Source organism: Arachis hypogaea, chromosome 18 (assembly GCF_003086295.3).
Source record: "Arachis hypogaea cultivar Tifrunner chromosome 18, arahy.Tifrunner.gnm2.J5K5, whole genome shotgun sequence".
Classification (NCBI taxonomy): domain Eukaryota; kingdom Viridiplantae; phylum Streptophyta; class Magnoliopsida; order Fabales; family Fabaceae; genus Arachis; species Arachis hypogaea.
Window position 1 is genome coordinate 48,628,983 of NC_092053.1, and position 8,837 is coordinate 48,637,819.

Sequence of the window (8,837 nt, forward strand, 5' to 3'; positions counted from 1 at the left end):
AAGCATGTCAGAAGGACACTTTTTGGTCAGTTGCTTGTATCTCTCCCAAGCTTCATAGAGGGATTTACCTTCTTTCTGTCTGAAGGTTTGAACATCCACTCTAAGCTTACTAAGCTTTTGAGGAGGAAAGAACTTGGCTAAGAAAGCTGTGACCAGCTTATCCCAAGAGTTCAGGCTATCTTTAGGTTGGGAATCCAACCATATTATAGCTCTGTCTCTTACAGCAAACGGGAAAAGCATAAGCCTGTAGACCTCGGAGTCAACCCCATTGGTCTTAACAGTATCACAGATCTGCAAGAATTCAGTTAAGAACTGAAATGGATCTTCTGATGGAAGTCCATGAAACTTGCATTTATGTTGCATCAGAGAAACTAATTGAGGTTTAAGCTAAAAATTTTTTGCTCCAATGGCAGGGATTGAGATGCTTCTTCCATGTAAGTTGGAATTTGGTGCAGTAAAGTCACCAACCATCTTCCTTGCATTGTTATTATTTTCGGCCATGTCTCCTTCTTTTTCGAAAATTTCTGTCAGATTTTCTCCAGAGAGTTGTGCTTTAGCTTCCCTTAGCTTCCTCTTTAGAGTCCTTTCAGGTTCAGGATCAGCTTTAACAAGAATATTCTTATCCTTGTTCCTGCTCATATGAAAAAGAAGAGAACACAAAAGAAAATATGGAATCCTCTATGTCACAATATAGAGATTCCTTATGTAAGTATAAGAAGAGAAGAATAGAAGAAGAAAAAGATAAGAATCCAAACACAGAGGGGAAGAGTGGGTTCGAATTCTTGAGTGAAAGAGGGGTGTTAGTAGATAAATAAATAAATAGAAGGGGATGAGAGGTGGAATTTTTGAAAATAATTGAAAAGAAAAAGAAAATATTTTTTTTAAATTAAAATTAAAATCAAAATTTGAAAATTTAAAAAGAAAAAGAAAATTAAATCAAATTAAAATTTAAAACAAATAGTTAATTAAAAAGGAATTTTGAAAAAGAGGAAGGTGATTTTCGAAAATTAGAGAGAGATAATTAGTTAGGTAGTTTTGAAAAAGATAAGAATCAAACAAAAATATAGGATTAGTTTGAAAAAGATTTGAAAATCAATTTTAAAAAGATAAGAGGTTAGAAAAGATTTTAAAATTGATTTTGAAAAAGATGTGATTGACATTTATTTTGAAAAAGATTTGAAAAAAGAAATTTAAAAAGATTTGATTTTGAAAATTAAAGTTGATTACTTGACTAACAAGAAACAAAAAGATATGATTTTAAAATTTTAAAGATTGAACCTTTCTTAATAGGCAAGTAACAACTTGAAATTTTTGAATCAATCACATTAATTGTTAGTAAAGATTTTAAAATTATGAAATAGAAATAATAAAAAGATTTTGAAAATAAATTTGAAATTTTCGAAAATCATGAAAGAAGAGTGAAAGAGATTTGATTTTTGAAAAAATATTTGAAAAAAGATAGAATTTTTAAATTAAAAATTTGATTTGACTCATAAGAAACAATTAAATTTTAAAAACTTTTGACTAGATCAAATCAAATTTTCGAAAATTTATGAGAAAATAAGGGAAAGATATATTTTTTTTTATTTTTGAATTTTTAATGAAGAAAGAGAAAAATAACAAAAAGACTCAATGGATGAGAATTTTGGATCAAAACAAACAATGCATGCAAGAACACTTTGAATGTCAAGATGAACACCAAGAACACTTTGAAGATGAAGATGAACATCAAGACTTATTTTTGAAAATTTTTAAGAAAAGAAAAACATGCAAGACACCAAACTTAAAAATTTTTATTCTCTAGACACTAATAATTCAAGAATGCATATGAAAAACAAGAATAGACACAAAACAAGAAAATGCAATGATCAAACAAGGAAATTCATCAAGAACAATTTGAAGATCATGAAGAACATATGACGAATTTTCGAAAATTAGAGAAAATTGTAAAAGCATGCAATTGACACCAAACTTAAGAATTGACACTATACACAAACAAAAAAACACAAAATTATTTTTGGTTTTTATGATTTTATTAAAATTTTTTGGATTTTTTTGAAAATTATTTGGAAAAAGAAACATAAGGATTTCAAAATTCTTAATGAGAATTCCAGGAATCATGCAATGGTCTTCTAAAGCTCCAGTCCAGGAATTAGACATGGCTTACTAGCCAGCCAAGCTTTCATTGAAAGCTCCGGTCCAAAAGACTAGACATGGCCAATGGCCAGCCATGCTTTAGCAGATATAAATCAGACATACAACAGCTGATACTTCATTCAACTTGCTTCTATGCTGATGAGTGGAAGCCTCAGTCCAAAAGAATTTAGACATGGCTTTACAGCCAGCCAGGCTTCAACATGCTATCTTGAAACTCTAGAATTCATCTTCAAAATTTTTAAGCCATAGAATAATTTGTTTTTTTTTTTAAATATTTTTATTTTTTTGAAAATTTTTTTCGAAAAAAATAAAAATAATAAAAACAAAAAGCTTAAAATTAAAATAAAATTTACCTAATTTGAGCAACAAGATGAACCGTCAGTTGTCCAAACTCGAATAATCCCCGGCAACGACGCCAAAAACTTGGTGCGCAGAAATCGTGACGGTTCATTCCTTGGTAACGGCGCTGAAAACTTAATAAGCACGTTCATAATCTTAGTTCTTTGTCACAACTTCGCACAACTAACCAGCAAGTGCACTGGGTCGTCCAAGTAATAAACCTTACGTGAGTAAGGGTCGATCCCATGGAGATTGTCGGCTTGAAGCAAGCTATGGTCACCTTGTAAATCTCAGTCAGGTGGATTCAAATGGTTATGGTAAATTGATAATTAAAATATAATTAAAATATAAAATAGGATACAGATACTTATGTAATTCATTGGTGAGAGTTTCAGATAAGTGTATAGAGATGCTTTTGTTCCTCCTGAACCTCTGCTTTCCTGCTGTCTTCATCCAATCATTCCTACTCCTTTCCATGGCAAGCTTATGTAGGGCATCACCGTCGTCAATGGCTACATCCCATCCTCTCAGTGAAAAGGGTCCAAAATGCGCTGTCACCGCACGGCTATTCATCTGTTGGTCTCGATCATACTGGAATAGGATTCCGTAATCCTTTTGCGTCTGTCACTACGCCCAGCACTCGTGAGTTTAAAGCTCGCCACAGCCATCCCTTCCTGAATCCTACTCAGAATACCACAGACAAGGTTTAGACTTTCCGGACCTCAAGTATGGCCGCCAATAGTTCTAGCCTATACCACGAAGACTCTGATCTCACGATTAGAAGGCTAAGAGATACACATTCAAGCTTGTTTGCATGTAGAACGGAAGTATTTGTCAGGCACGCGTTCATAAGTGAGAATGATGATGAGCGTCACATAATCATCACATTCATCATGTTCTTGAGTGCGAATGAATATCTTAGAGAAGAAATAGGCTTGAATTGAATAGAAAAACAGTAGTACTTTGCATTAATTCATGAGAAACAGCAGAGCTCCACACCTTAATCTATGGTGTGTAAAAACTCTACCGTTGAAAATACATAAGAACAAGGTCTAGGCATGGCCGAGAGGCCAGCCTCCAAAACTTGATAAAAGGATCAGAAGATAATCCAAAGATGATGTAAATACAATAGTAAAAAGTTCTATTTATACTAAACTAGTTACTAGGGTTTACAGAAATGAGTAAATGATGCAGAAATCTACTTCCGGGGCCCACTTGGTGTGTGCTTGGGCTGAGCATTGAAGCTTTCACATGTAGAGGTCTTCCTTGGAGTTGAACACCAGTTTGTAACCTGTTTCTGGCGTTTAACTCTGCTTTGCAACCTGTTTCTGGCATTTAACTCCAGAATAGGGCAGAGAGCTGGCGTTGAACGCCAGTTTGCGTCATCTAAAATCGGGCAAAGTATGGACTATTATATATTGCTGGAAAGCCCTGGATGTCTACTTTCTAACGCAATTGAGAGCACACCATTTGGACTTTTGTAGCTCCATAAAATCTACTTTGAGTGAAGGGAGGTCAGAATCCAACAGCATCTGCAGTCCTTCTTCAACCTCTGAATCTGATTTTTGCTCAAGTCCCTCAATTTCAGCCAGAAATTACCTGAAATCACAGAAAAATACACAAACTCATAGTAAAGTCCAGAAATGTGATTTTTAATTAAAAACTAATAAAAATATACTAAAAACTAACTAAATCATACTAAAAACTATGTAAAAATAATGCCAAAAAGCATATAAATTATCCGCTCATCAGTGATCAACGTTGGTGAGCCATCTTTGGCCACCAACGTTGCACCTCTCTTGTAGAAACATTGCTAGCAACGTTGGTGAGCCATTTTGGGCCACCAATGTTGCTTCTCATGCCTGGAACGTTTGTGGCAACATTGGTGATCCAAACTAGGCCACCAACGTTTCCTTTTTGCTAAGCCAACATTTGTGGCAATGTTGGTGAGCCAAACTAGGGTCACCAACGTTGCTCACCTTCCTCTTTAAGCAACGTTTGAAGTAACGTTGGTGGCACCAACTTGGCCACCAATGTTGCTTACTTTTCCACAAGAAACGTTCATAGCAACGTTGGTGAGCCAATTTTGGCCACCAACGTTGCCTTCTCTGCTTCTTCCTTGCACTTTCTCTGCTTCTCCTCACCTATCATCAACCAAACAAATGCATCAAAGCCTTGCCATAATCACAGGATTTTGCATCATTCATAGTATTCAAGTAAATCTTGCATAAATCTCATGAAAATGCACATAATTAACCATGTTTGATTGAATCGAGATATGCATGCAATTCTCATCCAAAGCATACTTATTGCCTAAGAAAGTGCATGAAACCAAATGAAAACTAATGAAAAAGGCTTGTGAAACTAGCCTAAGATGCCTAGGCATCACAACACCAAACTTAAATCTTGCTTGTCCCCAAGCAAGCAGCAAAGTATAAGAATAATGAATGAAAACAGGGAGAGATAATAGCCCTTATTGAAAGACATTCAATCCTGGTTAATGGGGTTTTCATGCATGATATCCTAGTGATTCTTCTTTGTGGCTAAAATGGTGACACTCCTTTGGATCCTTACTTTGATTACAAGAAAAAATGAGACTTGTTACGGTTTGGTCCTTAGTTTGAACTTTTGTTGCTCTCTTTCTTTTAATTGAGACTTATTGCTTGCTGAGGCTAAATGCTATATGTTAAGGCAGCTTTTTAATGTAAGTTTTCAGCCAGAATTCCCGTCCCAATTAGTTCAAGATGCTAGGTGTTGAGACACCCCTAAGGACTTACTTGCTCAAGTCTCTCCTTAGCACATACACATCACATGCATTTAGCTTGTTTTATTCTTTGGACATTGGTGCCCAGCACTTCTTTGGGTCACTAAATGCTCTCTCAAAGTAGCTCTTGATGGTGGACTTTCGGTTGGCAATCCCAAGTTAGTTAATCCAAGTTGCCAGGTGATGAAGCACCTCTTAGAACCTAGTTGTCCAAGCTTATCTTTGTACAAGAGCATCACAGGCATATATCCAAAATCTGAAGCCATTAGTGCCCAGCCCTGTTTATTTCGTTTTTTTTCTTTCTTTTGAATTTTCTTTCTTTTCTTATGGACCTCTTTCATTTGTCAAGTCTCATAGAATGTAACTTAAGTTCATATCTCAAAGTTATGCTAACTTCTAGCCTTATTCATGAATCAACTAATGAACAAGCACATACCACCACATAACCTTATTCTATCTTCTATCAAAATGGACCTTTTACTTCTCTGTTTCTCAATATTCTCTTTTATTCAAGCAAAGGGAACAAAGCATGCAAATTAAGCAAGATGTCATGATCCAAGCACTTAAACTAGCAAGAGAAAAATAAACAAAAAAATCAACCTAATGCAAATGAATCATGAAAACAGGACACTGATCAACAGGGGCACAATTGCACTTTCAATTAACATATTTAAGCTAGAGACAGGCAAGTAAAGATACAACCTCTTGGTGTCTTCTTGCTTCTTCCTTGTCATCACCATCTTTAGCTTTTGTGCCCTTCTTTATCTCTTTAGATGATGCTGTCTATTCCTTCCAAGAGATTGAATGACTTCCTGCAAAGATGTTGAAAGTTGCTTGTTCCCCAAGCACTTGAGAGATGGTTAGCATGCATGTATGCTTGTAATTTTATGAACTTAAGTTAGTGTGTGAACACCAAACTTAGTTCCTTGCCTACTTCTATATGCAGCAGATTGAATACATGCGTGAAACATCATGTGCTTTTATTTAAGAAAAAAACTATAAACTAAAAATTGAACACATGTTAAGTAGTTTTCCTGGTTGTTTGGAGTCAGTGACCAATCATTGAAGCGTTGCAATGTGTTTTTAATGAAATCTGTGGTGAAACACCAAACTTAGCATCACACATTCACCCTTGAATTACTTTGGTGTGCAACACCAAACTTAGCTCCTTGCAATACAGAGAAATCTACTTAATACTTTTATTGAAACAACTTAAGAAGAGAGAGCTACCTCTGGTTGGGTTACCTCACAACAAGCGCTTCTTTAACGTCACTACCTTGATATCTTGTCCCTTGATCATGGAGGCTGAAAATCATAGTGACTCAACCTTCCCCTCTTACTGTAAACTTCCTTCTAGTCTCCTCTTTGTTGATCTCTAGGTGTTCAAGTAAGAGGATCCGGTTCACAGTATAGTATTCAGACAAGTGTGGAGACACCTTCATTAGTTGGTAGTTTAACATCACTTTGTCCCCTGGTGAGAAGCCTTTAGTGGGGATTTTCTTATTTTTCCACCTATTGGCATCTTCCTCTTCTCTTTTTCAAGAGATAATTCATGATTTGGTGGCTCAATATCTGGAGGCTTCTTGCTGGGAGTCTCATATGGAGGCTTTGGTTGTAGTTCCTTTTAAACCCCTTGAACTTGTTGCAACGTTTCTTCCTCATCTCTGTCTCTCAAGCATGGGTTTAAATGCATAGAGAGTGGCTCATCAGGTGCCTCCTTCAAGTATGGATCTCTGCCATTAACCTTCATTCATTCCTCTTCTTGAATGGGCTCATGTAGGGTCTTGAAGACATAAAATGCTAGGTGCTTATCATGCACTCTTAGCAACAATTCCCCTTTCTCAACATCTATTAATGCTCTGCCCGTAGCTAAGAAGGGTCTCCCCAGAATGATGGGAGTGTTGAGATCCTCTTCCATGTCCAGGATGACAAAGTCAACTGGGAGGAAAATTTTTTCCACTCTTACCAGCACATTCTCCACAACTCCAAGTGCTTGCTTAATGGATTTGTCAGCCATTTGGAGAGCTATTCGAGTGGATTTCAGTTCAAAAATTTGGAGTTTCCTCATGAGAGATTAGTGCACGAAATTGTGATCTCTGGTAATGGCTCCAAAAACTTGGTGCTCTAATCTCAATTCATAATTTGTCACAACTTCGATACAACTAACCAACAAGTGCACTGGGTCGTCCAAGTAATAAACCTTATGTGAGTAAGGGTCGATCCCACGAAGATTGTCGGCTTGAAGCAAGCTATGGTCATCTTGTAAATCTCAGTCAGGCGGATATAAAATAGTTATGGAGTTTTCGAAAATAAATAATAAAAGAAGGATAGAAATACTTATGTAAATCATTGGTGAGAATTTCAGATAAGCGCACAGAGATGCTTTCGTTCCTCTGAACCTCTGCTTTCCTGCTGCCTTCATCCAATCAGTCTTACTCCTTTCCATGGCTGGCTTTTTGTAAGGACTTCACCGTTGTCAATGGCTACTTTTAATCCTCTCTGGAAAATGGTCCAAAAGCTCTGTCACAGCACGGATAATCGTCTGGAGGTATCACCCTTGTCGATGGCTGCGCCCTATTCCTCTCTGTGAAAATGGTCCTATGCGCTGTCACTGCATGGCTAATCATCTGGAGGTTCTCGATCATACTGGAATAGGATTTACTATCCTTTTGCGTCTGTCACTACGCCCAGCACTCGCGAGTTTGAAGTTTGTCACAGTCATTCAATCCCAGAGTCCTACTTGGAATACCACAGACAAGGTTTAGACTTTCTGGACTCTCATGAATGCCGCCATCAATCTAGCTTATACCACGAAGATTCTGATTAAGAGATCCAAGAGATACTCATTCAATCTAAGGTAGAACGGAAGTGGTTGTCAGGCACGCGTTCATAGGGAATGATGATGATTGTCACGTTCATCACATTCAGGTTGAAGTGCGAATGAATATCTTAGAAGCAGAATAAGTTGAATTGAATAGAAAAACAATAGTACTTTGCATTAATCTTTGAGGAACAGCAGAGCTCCACACCTTAATCTATGGAGTGTGGAAACTCTACCGTTAAAAATACATAAGTAAAAGGTCCAGCCATGGCCGAATGGCCAGCCCCTCTGATCTAAGAACCAGGCGTCCAAAGATGATCCTAAGATACAATCCCGGATTCAAAGATGTCTAATACAATAGTAAAAAGTCCTATTTATAATAAACTAGCTACTAGGGTTTACAGAAGCAAGTAATTGATGCATAAATCCACTTCCGGGGCCCACTTGGTGTGTGCTTGGGCTGAGCTTGAATGTTACACGTGCAGAGGCTCTTTCTAGAGTTGAACGCCAGGTTGTAACTTATTTCTGGCGTTCAACTCTGGTTTGTGACTTGATTCTGGCGTTTAACTCCAGACAGCAGCATAGAACTGGCGTTCAACGCCCTTTTACATCGTCTAAACTCGTTCAAAGTATGGATTATTACACATTGCTGGAAAGCCCTAGATGTCTACTTTCCAACGCAATTGGAAGCGCGCCATTTTGTGTTTTGTAGCTCCAGAAAATCCACTTTGAGTGCATGGAGGTCAGAATCCAACA

General features: G+C 37.1%; 1 non-coding gene across 1 annotated transcript; it reads left to right on the forward strand.

The window, feature by feature from the left end:
• Positions 1-108, forward strand: LOC112774487 (small nucleolar RNA R71). Its single transcript, XR_003188976.1, has one exon. It is a non-coding gene; the product is annotated as a small nucleolar RNA R71 (small nucleolar RNA).
• Positions 109-8,837: the final 8,729 nt, after the last annotated feature.